The sequence below is a fragment of the Ostrinia nubilalis genome, chromosome 23, assembly GCF_963855985.1.
Source record: "Ostrinia nubilalis chromosome 23, ilOstNubi1.1, whole genome shotgun sequence".
NCBI lineage: Eukaryota > Metazoa > Arthropoda > Insecta > Lepidoptera > Crambidae > Ostrinia > Ostrinia nubilalis.
In genome coordinates, this window is record NC_087110.1 from 10,502,298 (window position 1) to 10,515,442 (window position 13,145).

A 13,145-nucleotide genomic window follows, 5' to 3' on the forward strand; every position below is an offset into this window, starting at 1 on the left:
TAAATTATTTATCATATTATGTATGACGAATTTACTTAAATGACGCCAATTATGTGGTCGCAAATTGATGTTTGAAAAATACTAAGTAAATTCTATTTTCCTTATTAATGCTATAATTCAATTTTATTTCAATGATAACATAGTTACGTAGTTTGTTTGTTTCTCTACACACTGGATAAAGAGAAATGTAAATCATCATTGAATTTTACATTGCAGACGACACAAATTTGTTGCCAAAAACACATTTTAAGACCTAAGCTTGATGTATCCTCATAGAGACAGTAGGAACTCTACAGATGGCATATTTCTTAGCAATAAGTATTCTCAAGTCGTCATCATCATCATCATTTCAGCCATAGGACGTCCACTGCTGAACATAGGCCTCCCCCAATGCTTTCCATGTTGCCCGGTTGGCCTGCGTCCAGCGCCTTCCTGCTACCTTTATGAGGTGGCAAAGGCAAGTACTGGCATTTCCCTTCCAGTGGAATTCTCAAGTACTTATATTAAAACTGTTCTTTAGCAGGTGTTGACGCAATTTTCACAACTCATAATAGCTGAATATTACGTGAATATTATGAGAAAAGCAACTACCTCTCTTGCCCATACAAACAAACGAGCGCATACCTAATTAATTAAGTTTAGAATGTGGCTTATATGTTGCTGGAATGTTTGCAACAGTGCAACCTAAGAAAAACCGGGGCAATTGCATAGTGACACAATTCTATGCACCATTCACGGTGTTGCGGGCACAGTGGAGTTGGGTTGTAGTAAGTTATGTGCCTACTAGAAAAGCTGTGCTGAACTTAGATAATAATATGGAGATGATCATCATCATCTCAGCCATAGGACGTCCACTGCTGAACATAGGCCTCCCGCAATGCTTTCCATATTGCCCGGTTGGTAGCGGCCTGCGTCCAGCGCCTTCCTGCTACCTTTATGATGTATGGAGATATTGAGGATCGCGCGTGATTTGGCAGCCGATTAATTAAGTTGATGATATGTGGAACAAACTAAGAAACAGCCCTCATGAATACAGCTTGTAATGTATCAGAAGTTTTTGCACAAAACAACTAACACTACGTTATAAAACCCTGAGTTTTCCGACGTTTCATTCCGTTCCGTATTAAGCATTGAAATACAAACAAGTCTACTCAAAAATGAAAATTCCAGAGTTTGAATCAAGTTTTTTTTTAGTTTCGTTTCATCTGTGGATTCTAGTCTTTTACTAACTGATCTTACTGCAATAATACTCTACACTGTGGCGTGCACAACTCATATGGAATACAAAAAATGTCGCCTAGATAAGTGATACGTTCACTTTTATTGCAAGATCGAAAGGAAACGGTGAATAATGTACTGACAACAGCACATCAAGCTAAAGCATCTTATACCGTTGGAATAGAAGCTATTTTGCTACAAAAATAATATGTAGCCTGATGTAGGTACTAGCAAGCATGCTGTAGGTACGATTACGAGTAGGTACTAGCATTGGTAGTAATGACAAATCTACATGGAATAATGATTTGAATTTATGTTTAATGTGCGGCTAAAATGTTGTCGCGATATTTCGCTTAAGGTAAATAGTGCACAGAATAATAGTACCTAAAACCTCTAGTACCTACTTTAATTTTAAAAAGTGGAGAAAAGGCAAGCCTTTGCTTCAAAGAATTGATAGAACTCTACTAAAAGCTCCTTCACTTTAGAAGTAGTGGTAGTAGTTCCATATAGGATGGGATTTTGCGTACGTCTTATTCGAATGCATCAGCTAATAACAATGTAATTTGTTAGGTTTCATCAAAACAGCAGGTTTTCGCATAAGAGGACAACTATCATCCACTCTTCTTCTTGTCGTGTCGACAACAAACCTATAGTGTCACCCCAAAACTCGGCTACAAGAGTGGCGTTGTCAGCAGCCTTCATTAAATCTTCCTACGTGCAGTTGTTTGGGCACGCAGGGCACGACATCATGTGCTTCATTGACTGGGGAACAAAACCGCACCTGCACTCCAAGCTTGATTCACTCTCATTGACAAGCTTTCGCGTTTATAATCTATGTATTTATACCTATAGCCATCTTATGGAAGTTGTACAGCTGCATGTAAAGGCATTAAGTACGTGCATGTGTCACAAGGTCAGAACGTTCAAACCCGAAGACCTTAGGGCCATCTTGGCCAATCGTATGTGTAATTGCTATTTATTACCATCCTATTAATCTATTTGTGGCCGTAGATCGAGAACTTGTATCAATTTAAATTGTTGAACTGATTTTATTTATAAATATTGATAGCAAGATCATGAACTACGAGTTTGGTTTCTTTCACATCTGTGACTGAATTTCTTGCGCTGCTTCTTCTCAGCACTGGCCCATTTTGTCCCGAAGCAGTGGTAGGGTTAACTTAATACTGGGACGTGTAAAAGTGCTTTTAAAAGCCTTCTTGCAAAAACAAGTAAGTTTTATCAATGAAGAACAAAATACATAAGAATAGGGACTTAATATGGACCCCTGAAGAACACCATGATATTTTACACAGAATTTCAAGATCATTACAATCACATTGATTCCGGGATGTAAATTATCCCAACTAATATTATAAATGCGAAAGTAACTCAACTCTGTCTGTCTGTCTGTCTGTCTGTCTGTTACGCTTTCCCGCTTAAACCTTGCAACCGATTTTGATGAAATTTGGCATAGAGATAGTTTGAGTCCCGGGAAAGAACATAGGATAGTTTTTATCCCGGTTTTTGAAACAGGGACGCGCGCGATAAAGTTTTTCTGTGACAGACAAAATTCCACGCGGGCGAAGCCGCGGGCGGAAAGCTAGTAGCATATAAATTACGATAAACATCAATGTGTATGTAAACGTGGTATTCTGTAGGCTGTAGCTTGTTAGCCTTGAAAATAATGTGTACTAAACGCTAGACACTGCAACTATCGGGTCACGATTTTGGTTCTTCCCATCTTCATTAATTGGATTCAATTAATTGATGATAATACCTATCTACGTTGATCAGCTGCTCATTCATTATTTTTTGTGAGATTTTGAACATTTTTTGAAAGACTTTATGATTAGTGCTGACAGAACTTACTCGTAAAATTAATTAAATGTTAGAAAAGATTAGCTCTTGGTATTCACATTGTTTCATCTGCCTCTGCATTTTTGTGGAGCCTTGTACTAATCTGAGTAAAGCTAGGACAAAAACGACTGCTGATTGATTTTAATACATTTTAAAATCTTATTTAAAGCTATAGAACAGATTATTCGCCTCATTAGGTCATTTAGCCTTCACTCTTCACGATGAGCAAACGCGTTGTGGAGGCCTAATATTCGTGTTTGTGCCTTAGTCGCTTTTACGACATCCACGGGCACTTTGGTAGTAGTCCTGTTCGGCCTTTTCTTACCACTATCACGGGAATATTCCCACCTCTCGTTCCCACCGCTGCAACTCCTGTGTAGCCAGGATCTACAGCTTGACCGCCAATAAAAACCCAACCGTGAAGGTCAAGCTGTCCCGGAGGAACGTTAATCTGTCATTGGACCTGCAATGTAATTAATCAGAAGAACGAAGTTAAGGTTCGACTTCCCTTCAGTGCAAAGCATTACCACCACTAGGTACATAACGTAAACAGTAACGTTCTGGCTTCATAACTCTAAAACAAAGGGCCAAGTAACCGTTAGATCACGCACAGATTGCGTCTCCGACTCCTCGACCTTGGAGATGATGATGACACGCCGCAAAAACAACAATATGCCTAACTAGGCGGATCATTTGTCTTCTGATGTTTTTAGGCCAAGCTAGAAGAGGCTCACGAATATTTTATTTGACGATCCTACACTAGACCACATAATAGTGACTGGACCGCAAAGAAAAAGGTCGTTTAGAAAATCGTCTATGCCGACTATCTTCAAAAGTGTCTGACCTAGCTTTATGAAACAAAACATACTGGAAAAGCTACGCATTTTTATTTATCAAAAATGAAGAGCTTAAAATTAATCCAGTCTTTAATTCGTAAAGCTAGGTCAGGTACTTTTGAAGATATTAAAGATTTCTTCTAACTGACCCTTTTTCTTTGCGGTCCAGTGTATTTGTTACTTTATTTCGAGTCAAATTATCGCTTTGCGCTGGCTTTTCCCGGCATTGGTGTCCTGAAAGGTAGGTAAAATTATACAGGGACTTGAAAAAGCCTACCTGATTACAAGTTAAAAGTTCCTGAAACAAATCATCTGCACATCTGTTCGTAATCTGCATAATTTGCCAATTTATTTAAACGTGTAGAAAGTTGATTTCGCGCCATTTTATATGGCTCCCTCATAAACATTCCGAAACATCTCATAATATTATTATTACATGAGAAGTCACGCGAGCTCCGGGTATGGGTTTCAGAATGATGGCAAAAAGATGAACGCTTCATCTGGCAAATCTGTGGTTAGGGTTACCATGGTGTTTGAAAAGTTTTGACTCAAAACGCAAAGTTAGAGTCCGGAACTTCGGACAAATCAGAACATAGAAACTATGTTCTGTGGAATCAAACCCTCCACGTTAGATTCTGACAAATTATTTGGTTTTCGATTTCTCTTGAGTCTTCCCCAAATTGATACGAAACCATCATTGATGGCAATCAGACCCAGATTGATTTTGTTTTTTGATTTTTAACTTTCATCAGCAGGTCTTCGAAACTTGGGAGTGGACTACTTGAACGTTCTTTCAGTCAGAACTTGAGTCTGTATGATGAACTTTTTCGATCTTGGGCACTATTGGGTGAAAGAGAAAGAAACACTCTATTTTTAGTGTAAATTTGAACTTTGTACAATGTATACTTGTACAACGAAACTGTGATCTTTTAATTTTGCGTCCTTCCGGAAGTACTTTAAGTCCTGCTTGCAGGACTCCGGGCAATCTATCAATAAGTCCGGAAAAATCCATACAAATGGTCATCCTAAAAACTGTAGGTAGGTAAGTAATGATTAAGTTGAGTTTGGTGCTTAGCAAGTGGGCGGACGATTGTGCGTAATTGTTACCGCTAAATTCGTGTTAAGGCATCGCTTTTCAAGTTATTTTATTTTGTAATGCTGGATTATGTAAAAAATTAAAGCCATTTGTTAGCTTTAAAAATGCGAAAAAAGATCTGAAGTCTGAACATTTACCTATATGAATATTTTTTTGAGTTTTTCTAATTTGGATTTATAAAAGTCAACCACGTTTTATTAAATTCAAGTCTTTTGAATGTGCAATATTTTAATGCGATCTTCATCATAAATAATAACATTTTTTGTGCTTTTTACGTGTTCATGATAATTATCATGATAAAAGCTGCTTACAAAAACAACACATTTTAAAAACGTCATCATGACTTAACATTTTACATGTAAGTAGGTAATACCTTACTTATTTTATCAAATAATTATTATACTATTTAGCACAGTCTGTGCCTTAACCACCCAAAAAATTCCTTACTAATAACCGCTCAATTTGCAAACCGTAAAAAGTGACGATGACGCAATCATTTCAATACTAGATTTTGCCCGCGGCTCAGTCCGTATTTCGCTGTCAGGAAAAAAGTTTAATAATCTGGCTTTTTAAACGTGAAAAATAAAAAACGTTACCGAATAATGAATGTATAGCTGGCTAATTTCAATCATCATCATCATCATCAACAGCCCTTTACAGTCCACTGCTGGACTATGAGCCTCCTCCACTATAGTGGAGGGTTTTGCCATAATCTCCACGCTTGGCAGGCGGGTTGGAGATCGCTGTTTAAAAGATTGATGTTTTTCAGAGAGCGATAATTTCAATCGCTAAAGGACAATGACCAAAAGTGGTCCAAATGTCCACCACTATTGAGACCTACATTGGCTTATAGTCCATTAAATAAAGATTAACTTTCAGTATGGACGAAAAAAAAATAAGCTGTCAGTAAAAAGTTGTGACTGTATGAAAAATTGGAGTAGTTTACGCGCTAATCTCAGGAACTACTGGTCCGATTTGAAAAATTATTTTTGGAGTGGGCCTGACAAAGAAGAAGATGGACATGAATAAGTTCATTTTTTTATGCTACACGGTAAGACCAATGAAACGATTTGAAAGTATACCAATATTGTTGTCTTTCTTCTGAGTTTATTTTTTTTTCTTTTAGCGAGAACCTAACACGGCACACTAAGGCCTCAGCCTCGAACTTAGCGGGCAGCGGGGCGGGAGCGGCGGCGGCGCTGGAGCGGGGCGGGCAACGCAGACCCGTTCTCGAAACAAGCGGGCAGCTCGCGCGGCGCTTTAGCGGCGAAGTGTTGTGTTCGGGGTTGTGTTGTCGAGATATTTGTTTTTATTCGCAAACGAAATGTCTGAACAACGGCGACAATTTTATTTCGATTCAAATTTATTCCTAACGCTCGATTTATTGTGGGCAAAAGAAGGAGTGCGCTGCCCGCTCGTTGCCCGCTCCCTCGCCGCTGCCCGCTCGTTGCCCGCTGCCGCCCCGCTGCCGCGCCGCTGTTTTCGAGAACCGGTCTATTTGATTTTACGCATAAGATCCTGCCGCTCCCGCGCCGCCGCCGCCGCCGCCCCGCTGCCCGCTTAGTTCGAGGCTGAGGCCTAAGCGACATGACATAACATGCATAGATTAGTCCAAAATGTGCGATGGATAGAATGATATCAAGAACATTTTTCGGATGAAAAGGTAAAAAACATGACTTTTCATTCAGTCATAACTTTTTACTGACAGCATATTTTGGATTGCGGTTTGGTTATAATAAATCGGTATTTAGTAGACTATTTTACTACATAGGTCTCGTTAGTGGTGGACATTTGGACCACACTCCATACATTTTTGGTCATTGTCCTTAATCAGTAAAAATTAATTTCATCGCTTACCTATGATTAAAAGTACAATGAACCAGACTACGAGTATGAAGTAAATTAGGTAAGTATACCTAACTGTTGTCAGAAAGTTATTGTTTGTTAGCCGTTCTAACCGCTCTTATTTTTATTGGTACACAAGTTCTTCTGTTTTATTGTTATTCAATTCGAACCTACGATAACTTTTGTCCGAAAATTTCCTATGTTCGAAATTATTGTTCTAGCGGCTTTTATTTTTATTCGTGCCAATTTTACTATTTTGTTTTGTTGTTATTCAATTTGAATCGACTGTTTTTTCAATGTGCAATTTTCCTCACACGCCCCTTCAAGCTAACCCAGTCAAGTCACAGCGACTGTATAATTAAGTGAAAGTGCTATGCGTAATGCTAACCACTCCATACTCCATCGAGGATGCCCAGTGAATCCACACCTGTGTGCCTACCATGAGTTTACGTTAGGTGTGCTCGCTAGCGACTGCGTAAAAAAATGACATTTAAATGTATGACATATTGTGCAGCGCCCCTAGCGGCTACTTTCAAGAAATAAAATCTTCATATAATTTTTTGACGTATTCGCTAGCGAGCTCACCTAACGTAAACTCATGGTAGGCACTAGAGATGGGTTATACTAGGTAAATTTGATACTAGGTGCACCTATTCCAAGTATTTATTAATACGTGATCCAAATACCTGTTCCACTTAGTACGTAGTAATTTACCATACTTGACGCGACTAGTGCGGACTAATCCACGTATTACCTATGACTTTAAAATACAATTTTCTTTGAAAAGATCCACTCGTAGTATTAATAATGCAATTTGAAATTGAATAATAATGTTTTTGCTGGTTGTTGATTGATTGATATCCTCCCTTCATACTTCAACAGGCTTAGGACTGTCAACTTAAAAGTTGGCGTATTTAAAAGATATCAATTTCATAAAAATATTTACATAATTTTTTCTATTTTTTATTTATGCAATTATCACGGACGCGTGACAACAAACCAAAACAAACCTGTCGGAAGAATAAAAACTGGTTATTTACCGGCTAGTCAACAAGGAGTGAGCTGGATGAGAGAGAACAAAAATTAAAATATTCAAAACCTTACCTGTGTACAAATAGAGTTTAAATTACGTAATACATCAAACACCTATTCCTATCTCACACCTGCCTGCGCTCAAATTTGTTTGTCAGACAGAGACGGAGTGAATCTCTACGTTCGCACATAAGCTTAGCGAGAAATACGCGGTGCGCGTAATACACGACTACGGATTATGCAATAATAACCTCTATTACTTTGATGGTAGGGTCGGAAATCGTGTAATTTAAAAAATACTTAGCAAGAAATACGCGGTGCGCGTAATACACGACTACGGATTATGCAATAATAACCTCTATTACTTTGACGGTAGGGTCGGAAATCGTGTAATTTAAAAAATACTAGGTGGATCAAGTATTTTAAAAATTGGAATAGGTGCCACTTAGTACTGTAAAATACCTAGTGTGTGGATCTGTTCTAGTAAATACGTCTCATCTCTAGTAGGCACACTGTTTCCGAATCAATGATTGATTGAGTTGTGGCAAAAAACATAAAATATTAACATTTGTCTATGGCATTGGCCAAATCACTTTGTTCCAAGACGAAAAAATTATAGAAAGAAAAAAATATTAAGAGAAAAAGCGGGATGTTGCTTTTTCAATATGGTGACCTATTTTGCGGAGTCTTCCACCGGCCTCGGTAGCGCAGTAGGCAGCGCGTAAGTCTCATAATCTTAAGGTCGTGAGTTCGATCCTCACCCGGGGCAAAACTTTTTTTGTTTTTCATTTTCTAATAATTATTTTTTTAATTCAATATCAGTTTTATTATGTTGAAAAGATCATGGTGTATGTTACGCCATAACATGTATAACGTGTACGTAAGTATGCAAATCTTGTTGAACAATGAAATACCCCGATAAACTGGCTGGCCTACATTTCACTGATACCAATATTATTTTGGGATACCACGATGCAGCGATAGTTGTATAAAAATAAAAACAAGAACGGCCAAAATCACAATAACAATAATTTGAGATCATGAAAATTTATTTCCAAATTGCAAAAAAACGCCATCTCTTGAGTGCAAGGTGGTTTTAGAATTAATTGAACTACAAAACTGCCGCATAATAATTATTTTTCGTAAGATATTTTAAATTGTAATCTAACTTGAAAATCACTAATAATTACTGTTTCTTTTTTGTTTCAGAATTCAGTGTGGAAGTGATCCTAAAAACGGACTGCTCAAAGCAAAACGATGTAAGTTCAAAATTAAACATTTCTGATCTCACAATTTTTGATCACCGCAAAACCATTCGCATTACCATTTTATTGTTTGTTAGATATTATCGCGATTATTTAACCGATATTTCAAAACCGAAAACTATTACCATATCACTAGGTCATCTTTAACGAATTTATAAACGGATGGTGTATAACTTTGGCAATGCATACTTGACCAACTTAGTTTTCTTGTTATTTCGACAACACCGATTCTTATTCTAAAGCCATAAGTGTGGTAATACTAGTTTTCACTGTGGCGTTGTTTGCGCTAGTAATTCGGTCCTGTATAACCAAACAATGAGCATATTATGTAAAGTTAAGGTCAGCTTAAGGCCGGCGAGATCGTGTTTTGTATATTTTAACTGTACATAACATTTTTATAACTGTCTTCATAATTAGATGTTGTACACGTTTCATTCATACATTAATGTTTTCTGCAATAATAGTATTTATTTAGTAACTTAGAGTATACTAGGTTTGCGCGCGTAGAAATAGTTATCAATTCGTCCTGTAGAGGGATCTCACTCTCTCTAATTTAACTAAATCACGCTCTGTAATTAGTTAACAAGTAGAAAAAAATACACTAAAAAAAGTGTAAAAACGTGTGGGCTCCATATTTTTTTAGTCCTATTTTTTTAAGGCAATATTTTACAAAATCCCCGTTTCTCAAGTATTTTTTTATACTTAAATATTTAAAAATGAGTTTGGTATAAATATAAGTACTAATATCAAAAAAACACGAATTAATACTCGTACTTCATAACGAGAAGTGTAAAAATAATCTTTAACGTTTTACATAAATATATTGACTTGGCCATCGCATGAAAACACGTGTAAATTAAATTATTTAGTGCGATGGCCAAGTCAATAATTTATGTAAAACGTTAAAGATTTCCTGGCCTGGACTTGGTATTACATGGATCTCACAACTTTTTACCGTAGAACAACTGAGTTGCGAGACTTGGTTTTTTTGACAAGTATTGTTTTTGATGGGATCTCATTTCTTTTTGTATTTTGTAGACAGCAGTTATGTATCTAGAAAACTGGACCGAAATTGAAAAATTTTGCTCGACTTGGCGGTTGCACTACCGTGCCCCCAAATCTCATTTCTTTTTGTATTTTGTAGACAGCAGTTATGTATCTAGAAAACTGGACCGAAATTGAAAAATTTTACTCGACTTGGCGGTTGCACTACCGTGCCCCCAAATATTTTAGTTTTTCCTTGATTCATACACCAAACACTACTTATATTCCAAATTTGAAGCTGCTAGAAGTGCCTTAGAATTTTGATGATCGGTGAGTCAGTCAGTGAGTCAGTGAGTGACAAAATTAAGTAACTTTGACCCGTTATAATTCTTAAACTACTGGTTCAAATTGAATGTAATTTTAAATATACCGTGTCTTTACAATGCCTGCATAGCTAATGAAAATTCAGCCTTCTAGTTTTATCCACAACGAAGTTACAGGCGGTCGAAAATGGCCTGAATTGCTTCGAGAAAAGGATGGTACGGCCGTGCCGCTTTTTTGCTCGACTTGGTGGGGGCACTGCCGTGCCCCCAGATACACTTAGAACTTTCTCCAATAATTTGAACTGATCTGATAATTAACTTTAAATCAAAAGATCTTTAATATTAGTACATATATTTATTTTATTGCTGTTTAAAATTATTTATACATCCTTTATTTATTATTTTTAATATAATTATAAATATGTACCCACGGCTTCTCAATTTGTCATAGATCATTGTAAAGTATAAGATGTAATATGTTATTCTGATGTATAACCAATAATACTGTAAAGTTTCATCAAAATTAGTTTAGTAGTTTTTGCGTGAAAGAGTAACAAACATTAACATCCATACAAACTTTCGCATTAATATTGCTAGGATTTTGTGACTAACGTAATCTAAGATTTAGTTTCAAATCGTGATGATGATCTGCATCTCAATATCATAGAGTTAATTTGAAGATAATAGAGATGGACCATAGACACGTATTGATGACACAGTGGTTCTAGATCATAGACACAGCAAATATGCGCATATTTGCGTAACTGCGCACCATTCGAACGCGGCATTGGACGGTGCGTGACATAAGTGCAGACCACAGACAACACAGGTTTAAGCTAGGGTTGTATAGACTAGGTTTTTTTGTGTTATTATTATCACTGGTCAAAAAGATCTAGTTCTTAAATACGAGTTAGATTGTTTTAATTTGTTTAATTTTTTAAGTTTCAAATGCATTTTGTTTGAAATAGCAAAAAGCCAACATCACGCGGTGTTCCCAGGCGGTCACCCATCCAAGTACTGACCGCGCCCGACGTTGCTTAACTTCGGTGATCGGACGAGAACCGGTGTTTTCAACGTGGTATGGACGTTGGCAAATGATGGTACGTATTTAAGAATCACTTTCCTTTGAGCCTACAAAAGTCGTACAGAAAAAAGTGACTTATCTAATAATAGCAAGTGTCAACCCTGAACAAGAGCAGTTTTCGTGAATCAGTGTTTAACACTGCATTCTTAGGTGTTCGTGTGATAATAACTGCTCGATGTCGAGGTCTTTATCAACGCTATGCAATACCAACGTAGTATTGGTTGAATTATTTTTAAAATAGCCATGTATTTTAGTTTACAGTTAGATAAACATTACATTACAATATGGGTCAATTATTTTTTATTTGTTGCCTTTTTTTTGTGTCGTCCGTCACATAAAAAATAACATCAATGCAACCAAAATATTGTAGTAAATATTACGTATAACCATGGACTGATTAAACCACATCGATTCATTTGGATATAAAAATTCCTTCTCATTATAAATTACTGTTACAAATGTCTCCCAAGAATAAGTGGATAACCTCAAAATTTAAATTAATGCGTTTATTCTTTATATTTTTCCACTTTCTGAGCATATTGCACGTATCAGACGAAAAGTGATAAAACCTGCTTTCTTAAGTTTCTACAGACATACGTAGCTATTGTGGAGACCGCCCGCCGGGTTTCGTTTTTGGTAAAATCACGTTTCTCCACACAAACTAGTTTCGATGTTTTTTCTTCAATTAAATTTTGAAGCCTTGAGAAATGATTTTGCGGTACGCCTCTTTGCGAGTTAATGACCCAATCTATAGAAAAAAAACTTGATAGTAATGAGTGAAATTGGTGTAAAAACAACTAACTAGTAACTTTGTCGCTTTCCATGATTAACTGAAATGTTCATCCATCCATTATCTGAAATGTTTGTAGCTATTGATGGGTTTTTATTTATGATTTGTCTTGGTGTGGGATGGGAAACAAATATGTACAGGTATTTCGCAGGTTAATGTCTTACTGTGAGTTAAAAAATACATCAAATGTAGCTGAATTCTAAAACTATCCAATTTCATCCATTTAATCACTGATTGGATTGCAAAATTGTGTATTAAATACCAGAATGCCTTCACAAACGTTATGTAATAAAATTGTAAAGTAGCTGATTATGATATTCACTTAATTGCAACTTTTATGTTATTATGTTGTATGTACGAGTTAAACCAGTTGTAAAAAAACTAATTAACCTTTTATTTTGAACGCGTTTACGCACGACTTGACTCATTAACTAGCGAAAATGTAACATTGTAATTATTTTCAACAAATCATGATTTTGTATAAACAATATTTTATGCGTCAATTAATGTTTAAGCTAAAATTAGGTCATTCACATGCATAATAGAAACATTTAATTGCTTATTTATGGTCTAAGTAACATTAACTTAGTAATTGTGTACTTAAAATTCATAAATTATGTATTAGCAACCCACTTTCTTTCAATATAGCACGATATGCAAATATAGTTGAAGTTTGAGTTGGGCCATTATTTTGAACACTTGTTATCATTAATTTGGTTTACGTAAGAGTTGAGATTGGTTTAATTGTGAGTTGGCATTGATATAAACAACCATAACCAATACAGCTGCCGACAAAACAAGAAATCTAATTTGTC

General features: G+C 36.4%; 1 protein-coding gene and 2 non-coding genes across 3 annotated transcripts in view; 2 read left to right on the forward strand and 1 right to left on the reverse strand.

The window, feature by feature from the left end:
- The window catches only part of LOC135083233 (uncharacterized), a 95,106-nt gene that overhangs the window by 14,371 nt on the left and 67,590 nt on the right, over nt 1-13,145 (forward strand). Inside the window, exon 2 of the mRNA XM_063977970.1 lies at nt 9,094-9,143. The gene's annotated coding sequence lies outside the window, so the exon portion shown is untranslated. The remainder of the gene's footprint in view (nt 1-9,093; nt 9,144-13,145) is intronic.
- Trnam-cau (transfer RNA methionine (anticodon CAU)) lies at nt 8,581-8,653 on the forward strand. Its single transcript has one exon. It is a non-coding gene; the product is annotated as a tRNA-Met (tRNA).
- LOC135083537 (5S ribosomal RNA) lies at nt 11,430-11,548 on the reverse strand. The gene has a single exon (XR_010259641.1). It is a non-coding gene; the product is annotated as a 5S ribosomal RNA (ribosomal RNA).